We start from the raw sequence: 13,234 nt of genomic DNA, 5'->3' as shown, positions 1-13,234 counted from the left end.
TCTATAGCCTGCCAGGCTCCTCTGTCTATGGGGGTTCTCCAGGCAAGAATGTTGGAGTGGGTTGCCATGCCCTCCTCCAGGGGTCTTTCCAACCCAGGGATCAAATCCAGGTCTCCCGCATTGCAGACTGATTCTTTACCATCTGAGCCACTGGGAAGCCCAAGAGTACTGGAGTGGGTAGCCTATCCCTTCTCCAGAGGATCATCCTGACCCAGGAATTGAACCAGCTGAGCTACCCAGGAAGCCCAAGTATTTGCATACAGAAATGCAATACATTTAAAATTATTTTCATTTTCATATATCTTAATTTTTAAGTGAATGTTATATACTTGAAAGTGAAAAGTGAAAGTGAAGTGGCTCAGTCGTGTCTGACTCTTTTCGACCCCATAGACTATAGCCTACCAGGCTCCTCTGTCCGTGGGATTTTCCAGGCAATTGTACTGGAGTGGATTGCCATTTCCTTCTCCAGGGGCTCTTCCCAACCCAGGGCTCGAACTCAAGTCTCCCGCATTGTAGACAGACGCTTTATGGTCTGAGCCACTAGGGAAGTTCAGAAACAAAAAGGACAGATAAACATATGACTTTATACTTCTACAGGGACAAAAATCTATGAAGCAACACACTATCTTTTAATGCTTCTCTTAAGCGAGGTGGTTGTGAATTGCTAATTCTCTGAAATCATTATACCCTCTAAAGCATTTCTTCTCCAAGTGTATTCTCCAGACCACTAGCTTTAGCATCAAGTAGAAACTCGAGGTGGAGAAGGCGATGGCACCCCACTTCAGTACTCTTGCCTGGAAAATCCCATGGATGGAGGAACCTGGTGGGCTGCAGTCCACGGGGTCGCTAAGAGTCGGACACGACTTCCCTTTCACCTTTCACTTTCATGCATTGGAGAAGGAAATGGCAACCCACTCCAGTGTTCTTGCCTGGAGAATCCCAGGGACGGGGAAGCCTGGTGGGCTGCCGTCTATGGGGTCGCATAGAGTCGGACACGACTGAAGCGACTTAGCAGCAGCAGCAGCAGAAACTTGAGGAAAATGTAAATATGGACCCCAGACCCACTGAGTCAGATACTCTGGGGGAGAAGCCAAAATCTATGTTATGACAATCCCCCCAGGTGATTCTATGCCCACCAATGCTTGCGGACAACTGCCTGAGGCAGACAATTCCGAAAATACGAAGTCCCATCTTTTATTTCTTAGGTACACGACTATACATTAGAAGCTTCTGGGGAGTGTTAACAATTGTTAGATTCGGAGAAATTTTAATTCCTGGTGTCTGGTGGTGGGAACTAGATAGCAATAGTTCCTCAAACTAGCCAGGTGGATCTAACATTCAAATTTGAGACTCTTTTACCTTAAGCTGCTGCTGCTGCTACTAAGTCGCTTCAGTCGTGTCCGACTCTGTGCGACCCCATAAGACGGCAGCCAACCAGGCTCCCCCATCCATGGGATTCTCCAGGCAAGAACACTGGAGTGGGTTGCCATAAGCAATGTTACTCAAATCACCTGTATTCAAATAACCTAGCAGGTTATTTTAGGATCATCCTAACATGCAATTTCTGATTTATTAATCCAAAGTGAGATCCAAGAGTATACACTGCCAACAAACTCCCAGAGGATGCCAAAGCAGCTAGACTGAGAACCTACTTTGAACCCTAAAGCACTGAAAGTTGTACAAAAGGAAGTCAATACCAGGACGCTTCAGGTCTGAGGGTTAACGGGCTTTCAAATTCGGTATCTTAAAGGAAATGTCTTCCATTCCCAAACTTTACATACCTGATGTGCCCTCAAGTCTCTGCTGCTCCTCTGCCCCATTCCACTCGAGAATCTAAACAGATAGGGAAAGGAAGACTACCTGCAAAACACACATCTGATCAAGAGTAACTCGTGCTTAAATACTTTAATGGCTTCCTTGTTTAGTGAAAAATGAAAATGGTTCTAATCTTACCTGTTAGAAAGACATGCTGAGGATCTTTTAGTCCTTTCCGTTCCTTGAAGGTAGCAGGCTCTATCTAGCCTCAGTATCTTTGCACAAACTGTGTTCTCTCCCTTCAAAGTTCTCTGTTTCAACCTCCATCTACAAACATCTTCTAAGTAATCTATTCAGCTGTTAGATCAAGCCTAAACTCATTTCCATCAAAGAACCCTATGTTCCCTCCCAGTCTCACATGGCTTTTCCTTTGAGATCCTGAAGAACTCAAAAGTGCCTACACTTATATGAAAGCTGATTGTTATTTTAATTCCTCAATGGATTGAAATATCTGGAAGATAGGGATTGTAAGTGCTTAGGCTTACTTCCTTCCCTGGTGGCTCATTGGTAAAGAATCCACCTGCCAATGCAGGAGACCTGGGTGTGATCTCTGGGTTGGGAATATCTCCTGGAGGAGGAAATGGCAACCCACTCCAGTATTCTCACCTGGGAAATCCCATGAACAGAGGAGCCTGGAGGGCTACAGTCGATGGGGTCAAAAAGAGTCGAACACAACTGAGCATGCATGCATCTTACCTAGCACCCAGCATAATGTCAAGTTCATAAAGTCATCCAATAAATATTTGTTGAATTGATTGATTAAAAGCAAGTTTTTTCTAATTCTAATAAGCTGAAATAGCACATACATACTTCTTAGCAAAAATTTGAAATAGATTTTGTACTAAAACCTATTTACTTAAGAATCTCTTTTTGTAATGGGAAATGTAGCAGCAGGAATTGATCAAATGCTTATAATAATTTGACACATCGCTGACACCTCCAGTGTCCAAATTTTGAGTCTACTTAATTTGAATCTAAGTACACACACCAAATCCTAAGTGTGAAATCACCATAATTTTACTTTCTTTATTCAAAGTCAGATCATGACTTATTAACATTCTCAAACAGCCACTATGAACATCAGTTAATGTCTAAATATCTAGTGTGAATAGTGCTGTTGTTGTTTAGTCACTAAGTCGTGTCTGTTTTCAACCCCATGGGAGCCCACCAGGCTCCTCTGTCCATGGGATTTCCCAGGCAAGAATACTGGAGTGTGTTGCTATTTCCTTCTCCAGGGGATTTTCCCAATCCAGGGATCAAACCCACATCTCCCACATTACAGGTAGATTCTTTACAACTCAGCCGCCCTCCTCTACCTGCTTAAGGTCTCTGCCTGAGCCTAAACATTAAACTGACAGGAGACAGATGAAGCAGACAGAAAAGTGTACAAGATTTATTCAATATTTACCTGTGTATGAGGACCTTCACAACAGAATGAAGCCCTAAATAAGTGACCAGACCAAAAAGCTCTTATATTTTTAAGACAAAGAAATAAAAATAACTTTGTGATGAAGTGTCAAGACACAGGGCTTTGAGTGAGGCACAGTAAGTTGTGGGTAAGTGACTAGAGAATATATGGTACAGGAGGCAGGAAGAAGGGGAGATAAGAATTATTTTATCAAACTTGTTTTTTCAGACCCATTTCAGCATGGCTTCCCAGTCTCTGCAAACAAGGACAGTCTTCTGCTGCTGCTACAGGGAGGTCACCTTTCTCCTGGGAAATTGTATGACCTGTTTTTAAGTAGAAAACGTGGTCAGAGAGCCTCCCTGTCATTCACGGTTTTCCAAGCACCCCTGGAGAAGGGAAAGGCTACCCATTCCAGTAGTCTGGCCTGGAGAATTGCATGGACTGTACAGTCCATGGGGTCGCAGAGTCAGACATGACTGAGCGACTTTTACTTTCACTGTCTTTTTCACTCCAAATAATCATTATTCCAAAGTGACCTATTTGGGAATGGCAAGTCCTGAGCGCCTTCATATTCAAGGCCTTTCCTGGGTCACCTTACCTGTCCCTTAAGGACCCTCTCTTACCCCTCATATTCTACTTCTCAGACTGCCTACTTGCTATTTCCAAGTCCTTTGACCTGGGAAACTCTTGTTACTGGTCAACATTCAGCACAGGAATCAGCTCCTATAGGACCACTCCTCTTACTTCCAGCTGGGCAAAGTGACCGTCCTTTGTCTCACAATGTTCCACAGTGTTGTCTACATAATTTATCACAAGGCATTTTAATTGCTAGCTTTTTTGTCTGCTCTAATGTATGGCCTTCCTAAGAGAGGGGGAATATGATATTTATTTCTGTATCTCCAGATTTTAGCTTAGATCTGGTAAGTTATGAAGTGGGCATCCATTAATATTTGTTGAGTCACTCTTTTTATTTACAGCTTTTAGTTTATTTGTTTAGGGTGTGGTTATTGAGAAATATGGGCTTTCCTGGTGGCTCAGACAGTAAAGAATTTGCCTGCAATGCAGGAGGCCCAGGTTCGATCCCTGGGTCAGGAAGATCCACTGGAGAAAGGAATGACTACCCCCTCCAATATCCTTGCCTGGGAGATCCCATGGACAGAGGAGCCTGGCAGGCTAAGAGTCCATGAGGTCACAAAGAGCTGGACATGACTGAGTGGCTAACACTACCACGACTAGACTATTAGAAATATATGTCTAAATATGTGGTAATCCTGAGAGTGTTTTTATATAAAAGGCTTGAATCCATTTATACAGTTAACCCTTTCCATACCTGTGGTAGTTGGGGTAGCTTGTGTTGTTTATAAGCGAGTAGCTGGGGCAGGGAGGTGGGATGACATTTGGGTTTGTGGACACTATTCAGGCTGAAATACAGATTCGAAGGCCCAGAGAAGGTGAAGGGAAAATTCACATGTGAGACAACTTCTTAAAGCACTTTTCTTGGGTGTTACTCTGGATGGCCACTTCACCCTGAACTTATGGCCATTTTTGTCCTTGTTCTGCCTTTGTGTTACATGCAAAGAGACTTTGTGGGAGTTGTGTAAGCTCCATCTCTATGGAATGTGTTTCCTGGGCACAATTATATCAGTTCTTTCAAAGGGAATGGTGTAGCCTTGGGTTCATGCAATGGTTCTGGTCATATTACCTGTGTGTCTAGCACAGACTCTATTCTATCTTCTAATATAACATGCTGCTGAAGAAGGAACCGGGAATAATGCATGTTGTAGTTCCTAGATTCAGGAGTTGTTTACAATCAGGCAGCTCAATAGACTGTCATGGGTTTCCCTTGCCCAAGAGTCAGTGTCATACCAGTGTACTCTCCTTGCTTAAAAATAGGAACCACATTTCCTGTGTTCACAACCAGTGCTCTACAGGCATTTCTCCTTTTCTTTTCCGATATTAACACTTACTCTTAGGATTCACAACTTATAGATGTAAGTTATGGACAAGTTAGATAATGGCACACACAAAAATGCTTTCACTAATATTTCACTTTTTCTAAACGTACAACTACATAAATGTCTGCCTATATTTATGAGCAGGCTTCCCAGGTGGCTTAGTGGTAAAGAACCCATCTGTCAAAGCAGGTAATGCAGAAGATGCAGGCTCAACCCCTGGGTCAGGAAAATCTCATGGAGAAGGAAATGGCAACCCACTCCAGTATTCTTGCCTGGAGAATCTCATGGATAAGAGCAGCCTGGCAGGCTCCTCTATGGGATTGCAAATGCCAGACACAACTAAATATGTATGCACATATTTATGGATATGTTCATTTTTAATCATCTTAATACCAAATTATTTACCTATCTAGTGGCTGTGTTTAGGGGAACTCTTTTTGTTCCTTCATCATTTAGCTATAATTTACCAATATAAAGTTAATACTTCTAAGGCATACAATGTATTATTTTGATACATTTATTTTGACATGATTAAGAAATCAAGCCAATTAACATATTCTATACCCTTAACTACAATTTATGTCTGTATGTGGTGAGAAAACTTAAGATCAAACCACTTAAAATTTCAAATATATAATATAATTACAATGCTATCCATTATATCTCTAGAAGTTATTCATCTTGCATAACTGACAAAGGTACCCTTTGTATGTGATTGTCCAGGGATGTCACAAGATGTCTCAAAGGGTGAGAAACTCAGTGAGGAATAGTTGAACAAATTTAAAACCAGAACACTGTATTTATTTCATCTATTACCAAGTCAAGACAGAGACATGAAAGATAAATGGCTTTGGAAATTCACAGGCTCTGTATAAGACATAGCATGCTCAGTCAAACATGGTATTACTTTCTCTGTTGATCTGACTGCACAAGATGTAAGTCCCAGAACCTTTTGGAGAACTTCCACTGGAATAGAATTCACTGTTTCCTAGTATCCAGTTTACCACTAGGGTTTCCACCCACCAATTCTACAGCTCACATCATGGATACCTACAAAAGCTGAAAATTCTGTTCATCCTCCAAAGTTATCTTTGCCTTGGAATAAATATGTGAGTCATCTGCTCCAGATTTGCTTAACCTTGATCCCATAAATGATGGGGTTCAGCATAAGTGGAGCCAGAATGTAGACATTAGTCAACAAGATGTGGATATGAGGTGGAATGTACCGACCAAACCTCTGAGTCAGGGTTGTGAAGATTCCAGGCCCATAAAAGAGAATGATGATGCAGACATGGGAGCCACACATGTTGAGAGCCTTGTGACAAACATCGTGGGAAGGGATGTGGAAGAAAGCATGGAGAATCAGAATGTAGGAAACAAAAAATTAATAGTACATCTAAGACCACTGTTGACATTATGACAGAGTCCATTCCAGATGTTCACTCTAATGTCATTACAAGCATATTTGGCCAATCCAGGTGTGTGGGATGACATTATTTTGACAGGAAGTCGATCTTTTCAAAAGAAATATCTTGGGAAAAAATCATACAGTAACTTCTCAGAAAGATGATAACACCAATTTTCCCAATCAATGTATGTGTAAGAATAGTGGCGTATCTCACAGGGTAGCATATGGCAATGTAGCAGTCAAATGCCTTCACCAGAAAAATCCCTGACTCAGAATGAAGGTGAAATGGATGAAGAAAAGCTGGGTGATGCAGCAATCAAGGGAGCTCTCCTCAACACCGAACCAGAAGATAGCCAAGACCTGAGGGACTGTGCATGTGGAGAGGACAATGTCTGCTCCAGACAGCATGCAGAGGAAGAGGTACATGGGGTCATGGAGGTGCCATTCCATGAAGATAATGAAAATCAGTAGGCTGTTCCCAAGCAGGGTGATGACAGAAAATGAAGAAGGGGTTGGAGATCCACATGTGCTGCTCATCAAGGCCAGGGTTGCCCAGCAAGCAAAAGGCTGTGTGGCTAACAATAGTGTGGTTTAAAGAAAGCATATATGTGGAGACTACCAGAGACATCACCTCAAACTCTCAGACAGGATGAAAATTCAGATTTTCCTGGAATATTCTTTGTGAAGTCACGAAGACTTTTGACATATATCACACATTTCATCTGTGAACATGTAAAAAAGAAACATGAAAAGCTAGTAGGGTATATTCTGTGCCTCAGTGAGTGATAGTCTAACTAAAAGTTATTCACATCTCCAGAGTATGGAGAGATGAGAACTCTTCTACACTGCTGGTGCGAATGTAAGTTTGTGCAACTGCTATGGAGAACAGAATGGATATTCCTTCCAAAAGCTAAAAACAACGCTATCATATAACCCTGCAATCCTATTCCTGGGCATATATCTGGAGAAAAAACACCATCTGAAAGGATACATGCACTCCAATATTCATTGCAGCACTGTTTACAATAGCCAAAACATGGAAGCAACCTAAATGTCCATCAATAGAGGAATGGATAAAGAAGATATTGTACATATATGCAATGGAATATTACTCAGCTATTAAAAAGAATGAAATAATGCCACTTACAGCACATGGATGGATTGGATTGTCATACTAAGTGAAGTAAGTTGGACAGAGAAGGAAAAATAAAACATGGTATCCTGTATATGCATAATCTTAAAAGAAATGATACAAATGAACTTATTTACAGAACAGAAACAGATTCCCAGATTACAGAATGAATTTACGGTTGCCAGGGAGAAAGGGAACTATCACATTGTTAATCAGCTGTGAAAGGAAAGTGAAAGTGAAAGTCTCTCTGTCATGTCTTACTCTTTGTGACCCCACGAATTATACTGTCCTTGGAATTCTCCAGGCCAGAATACCAGAGTAAGTAGCCTTTCCCTTCTCCAGGGGATCTTCCCAACCCAAGGATCAAACCCAGGTCTCCGGCAAAACCAACTTTGTACTTACAATGTCATTAAATACTGAGTTAAATTAATGAAAATTTAAGTTATTTTCAATCTGCTATATTAATGCCTATAATTATTATGTAAAGATGATTTTCAAATTTTTGTCCTTCATATAAGGATGATTTGAATTATATTTATCCCTAGAGTTGTCATAAGATCCATATTATGGAGTTATATATCATAAGTCTTCATTTTTTCCTGAGAATATGAAAATGTCCATGCACAATTTGTAGAAACCTTGTGACTCTTGACCTTTGTAATGTATTTAATTTCATTTGCCAGCCTAGATTATCGTTCCATTTACTGCTTATTCACCAAAAATTCACATTTATGAGTGTTGAGGGGAAAAAATGCTAATGCTTTTTGTGTATTCTTTTAAAGTAGTTTTACCTGCTCACCGTGAATGCATACATAAACTTTTTAACTTAAAAATAACTTTATATTCAACAAATTATACAAATACTCTTATACATTATTGTTTCTCAAGACAGAGGATGAAATTAATATCACCTTCAAAAAAATTTGTGTTTTGTTATAACTACACACAGCTTTTTAATAAACCAATTCTAAATCACATAACTGTACCTTTTTTATTTGTTTGGTCAGACACCCCTATACTGTTCAGTGTCCCTTACTGAAATGTGTAAAATAAAACTTGACTTTGTTGAACTGCAGGTTTATTTCTGGGGCTCTTACTGATTGGGTAAGGACAATGTCACTAATCTCCAACTTCTCAACCCAGTCTTTTACCCAAGTTTAATTGTTTTTGACAGCCAGACATTGCTCTGAGCATTGTGATCATGTACTTCCAGCCATAGGAGAAATAAAAATCATTAATTTTGCTGAAATAAACTTTATAGAAATAGCTCTGCTAGATAAAACCTTGAGCAAAATTTTAATTCATACTGATGTCTTAATTTAACAAATTTTCATCTAATTGTTTTCAGTGGAATAAAACACATAAATGATTCTAATATCTATGATGTGTATTTTATTAACCTTCATATATATATGACCTGGTAGGGAACAAATTGAATATATACTTTCTATTCTCAAGAATCTCTCCTCTATGAAAAATACTCTCAGGAATTTTTTAACCCACATGTTATTTCAAAATATTAATATTTCATTTAATCTCTTAAGTATTAAGAGATTTTCAAGCTAACTTTCTATTATTGATTTCTGGTCTAAAAATATACTTTAAAAGATTGACATTTTTAAAATACATTAAGGTGTGCTTTATGGCCCAGAATGATGTCTAGCCTGTCAAATATTCTATGTGAGCTTGAAAATAATCTTTGTTCTGCTATGATTGAAAAGACCGTTCCACAAATGTCTACTAGATCAAGTCAGTTCATAGTTTTGTCCTGACAACTAAATGTTCGTGGATTTTCGGACAGACTGGTCTATCAATTAGTCAAAGAAAGGTGATAATGCCTCCAACTATAATAGTGGATTTGTCTCTTTCTTCATACAGTTTTATCTGGTTTTGGCTCACGTATTTTGACCTTTTGTTGTCAAGGACATATATGTTTCAATTGTTATGTCTTCTTGAAGAATCGACCATTCTGTCATTATATAATGCACTTCTTTATTTCCGATAATCTTCATTATTCTGAAGTGCGCTTTGTCTCAAGCAAACAGAGCTACCTCAGCTTTCTTTTCTTTAGTGTTTGCAAGGTATATCTTACTCTATCATATTATTTTTAGCTCATCCGATTCTTTTACAGTTAAGATAGGTTTCTTGTAGACAACATATAGATGGATTTTTCTTCATTGTGGTTTAAAAAAAAATGAGATCTACTTCTTAGCAGAATTTTAAATGCACAGTACAGTGTCATTAACTCTAAGTACAATGTTGTTCAGGAGATCTCTTAGAACTTTTTCATCTTGTATGACTGGAACTATACCCCACTGAACAGCAATTCCCGATTCCCTTCTCCCCAGTGCCTGGCAACCACAATTCTACTTTCTGTTTCTATGAGTTTGACTATTTAGACACCTCATATAAGCGGAATCATGCAGTATTAGTCCTCCTCTGACTGGCTTATTCCACTTAGCATGGTGTCCTTGAGATCCCTTCGTGTTTTTACAAATGGAGAAATTTTCTTCTTTCTCATGAATGAATAATATTCCCTCATGTGTGTGTGTGTGTGTACCACATCCCCCTTATCCATTCATGATACATGGACACTTATGTTATTTCCATATATGGCTATTGTGGATAATGCTGCAATGAACATGACAGTACAGATATCTCTTTAAGATCCTGATTTCAATTATTTTGGCTAGACATCCAGAAATAGGTCTGCTAGATCATCTAGTAGTTTTATTTTTAATTTTTCAAGGATCATCCATACTATTTTCCACAGTGACTGAACCAACTTACATTTCCAACAGTAGTGCACAATGTTTCACTTTTACCCTCATCCTCACCAAGGTTTGACCTTTTTTTTTTATTAAATAGCCATTTAAGCAAGTGAGAAGTGACACATAAATGTCATTTTTATTTTGATTCATTGATGATTAGTAACACTGAGAACCTTTACATGGACCTGTTGGCCATTTGTATGTCTTCTTTTGAAAAATGTATATTCAGCCCATGAGCCCATTTTTAAATCAGGTGGTTTGTAATTTTTTGCTATTCAGTTGGACGAGTTCCCTACATATTTTGGATAATAACCTCTTCCAAGATATGTTCTACAAAATATTTTCTCTCATTCCATACTTGGATTTTTATTCTCATTTTGTTAGGTGTTTCTTCTGTGCAGAGCATTTGAGTTGATGTAGTCTCACTTTTGATTTTTGCTTTTGTTATTTGTGTTTTTAGTGCCATACATTAAAACTCATTGCCATGACCAACTCAAGGAGCTGTTTCTCTGTTCTTTTTTAGGAGTTTTATGGTTTGGGTTTGATGTTAATGTCTTTAATCCATTTTGAGGGGATTTTTTTTTTTTTTTGAGTGATGTAAGATAAGAGTACAATTTCATTTTTTCCTCCTAATTATCCAGTTTTCCTAATACCATTTATCATAGAGTCTATTTTTCCCCATTGACTGTAGATGACCATACATGTAAGAGTTTATTTCTAGTGTCATCGATGAAGCCTGTGTGCTCAGAGTGAGGCACTCCTGCTCACATCTTAGGGAACAAAGTTTAGAAATGACTGAAATTGTAAAAGAAAAGCATTACTGCTGGCATGCAAAACCATTATATTTAGAAGGTTATTCTAGAAGTAGAAAGTTTATTCTGTATTGGCTAGTATACTTCCCCTCATTGACCAACACAGACATTCAGAAGTATATTTGAAACATTAATTACTTTTAAGCACCACATTACAATCTGGGGATGCAGAGAAATTTGAGAAACGTCCAGAATCCTAGAGACTTCAGGTTTACAGAGAAGCAAATTTTAAGTTGGTGATTTTAGAAAATTGGAGATAAAAGTTGATTCTCTCTGAAGAGAGTCTATCTTAGGATATCTATCTCAGTACTGTTATATCTTAGGCTCAGGAACACTGTATCTTCCATCCCAGCTTACCTCTCTTGCTACCTCTGCTTTTATTTTGAAGTGAGAAAATTCAGCTCCTATTTCCATCCTCCCAGCAATGAAAGAAATTGTTCTACCCTTAACTTACTGGTCAAGGGAGCCCCGTCACTGGCCTTGACACAGCAAACTCTCTAGAGCATAAGGCTGCTCAGTGAGGAGGAAGAAACCAAAAAGTCACATTTCTACACAGACAGGGGCTTGAAACACAGGAGATGATAGTGCTAATGACAGTCATGTGTTTGGATAAAAGGGAGGAAAATGGAAGTGTCTGTTTCTGTTTTTAACTTCAGGAAAAGACCAAAGCCATGGAACCCATTATTTGGCAGGTTGCTCTTCTGATAGAACAACTTTGGTTTAATACATGTTCCTCCTAGGTTCCTCCTAGAAATCCCCTTCAAATGCCTCATCTCCCATGCTTTCCTCTGAAAGCTAAGAAAGCCTGCTTAAGAAAACCTCAAAGTCTCTTCTTTCCATCCCCTGCTTTGGGAACCCGAGCAAAGACTCTAGTAATCCTTGGGACTCCTCATTTTTGCCATGACATATCTGCAGGCTAAGTCAGTATCTCCAACCTGGTAGAATTATTAGGGTACCTGTCATTTTTTGGAAGGTGTTTCTTTATTTACAAAATTTCAGGAACATCAGACAGACCATGTACTCCTGCCCCCCTTCCCAGACCTCACCCTCCCCTGCAGCTATAAATAACTCAATTTGGACTTCCTTGGTGGTCCAGTGGTTAAGAATCTACCTGCCAATGCAGGAGACACAGTTTCAATCCCTGGTCTGGGAAGATCCCACATGCCGGGGAGCAACTAATGTCCTGTGCCACAACTACTGAGCCTGAACTCTAGAACCCCAGAGCCACAGCTACTGAGCCTGCCTGCTGCAACTACTGAAGCCCATGTGCCAAGAGCCTGTCTCAAATTCATGCCCATTGAGTCGGTGATGCCATCCAATCATCTCATCCTCTGTCATCCCCTTCTCCTCTTGCCTTTAATATTTCCCAGCATCAGGGTCTTTTGTAATAAGTCGTCTCTTTGCATCAGGTGGTCAAAGTATTGGAGTTTCAGCTTCAGCATCAGTTCCTCCAATGAATAGTCAGGATCCATTTCCTTTAGGATTGACTGTTTTCATCTCCTTGTAAGTCCAAGAGTCTTCTCCAATACCACAGCTCAAAATCATCAATTCTTCAGTTCTCAGCCTTCCTTATGGCCCAACTTTCACATCCATACATGACTACTGGAATACCATACCTTTGACTATATGGACCTTTGGCGGCAAAGTAATGTCTCGGATTTTTAATACACTCTCTATGTTGGTCATAACTTTTCTTCCAAGGAGCAAGCATCTTTTAATTTCATGGCTGCAGTAACCATCTGCTGATTTTGGAGCCCAAGAAAATAAAGTCTGTCACTGTTTCCATTGTTTCCTCATCTATTTGCCATGAACCAGATACCATGATCTTAGTTTTCTGAATGTTGAGTTTTAAGCTAGATTTTTCACTCAGCCCTTACCTTGGTTCTTAAACCACTCCTGTCTGTTGCTATCTAATTCACTCACTGGCCTTAGA

At 39.4% G+C, this 13,234-nt stretch overlaps 1 pseudogene; it reads right to left on the bottom strand.

Moving 5' to 3' along the window:
• Positions 1–6,292: 6,292 nt before the first annotated feature.
• Positions 6,293–7,190, bottom strand: LOC102282995 (olfactory receptor 52B4-like; annotated as a pseudogene).
• Between the last annotated feature and the right edge of the window lie 6,044 nt (positions 7,191–13,234).

The sequence above is a fragment of the Bos mutus genome, chromosome 15 (genome assembly GCF_027580195.1).
Source record: "Bos mutus isolate GX-2022 chromosome 15, NWIPB_WYAK_1.1, whole genome shotgun sequence".
Lineage (NCBI taxonomy): Eukaryota > Metazoa > Chordata > Mammalia > Artiodactyla > Bovidae > Bos > Bos mutus.
This window is presented reverse-complemented; position numbering and strand designations above follow the sequence as displayed.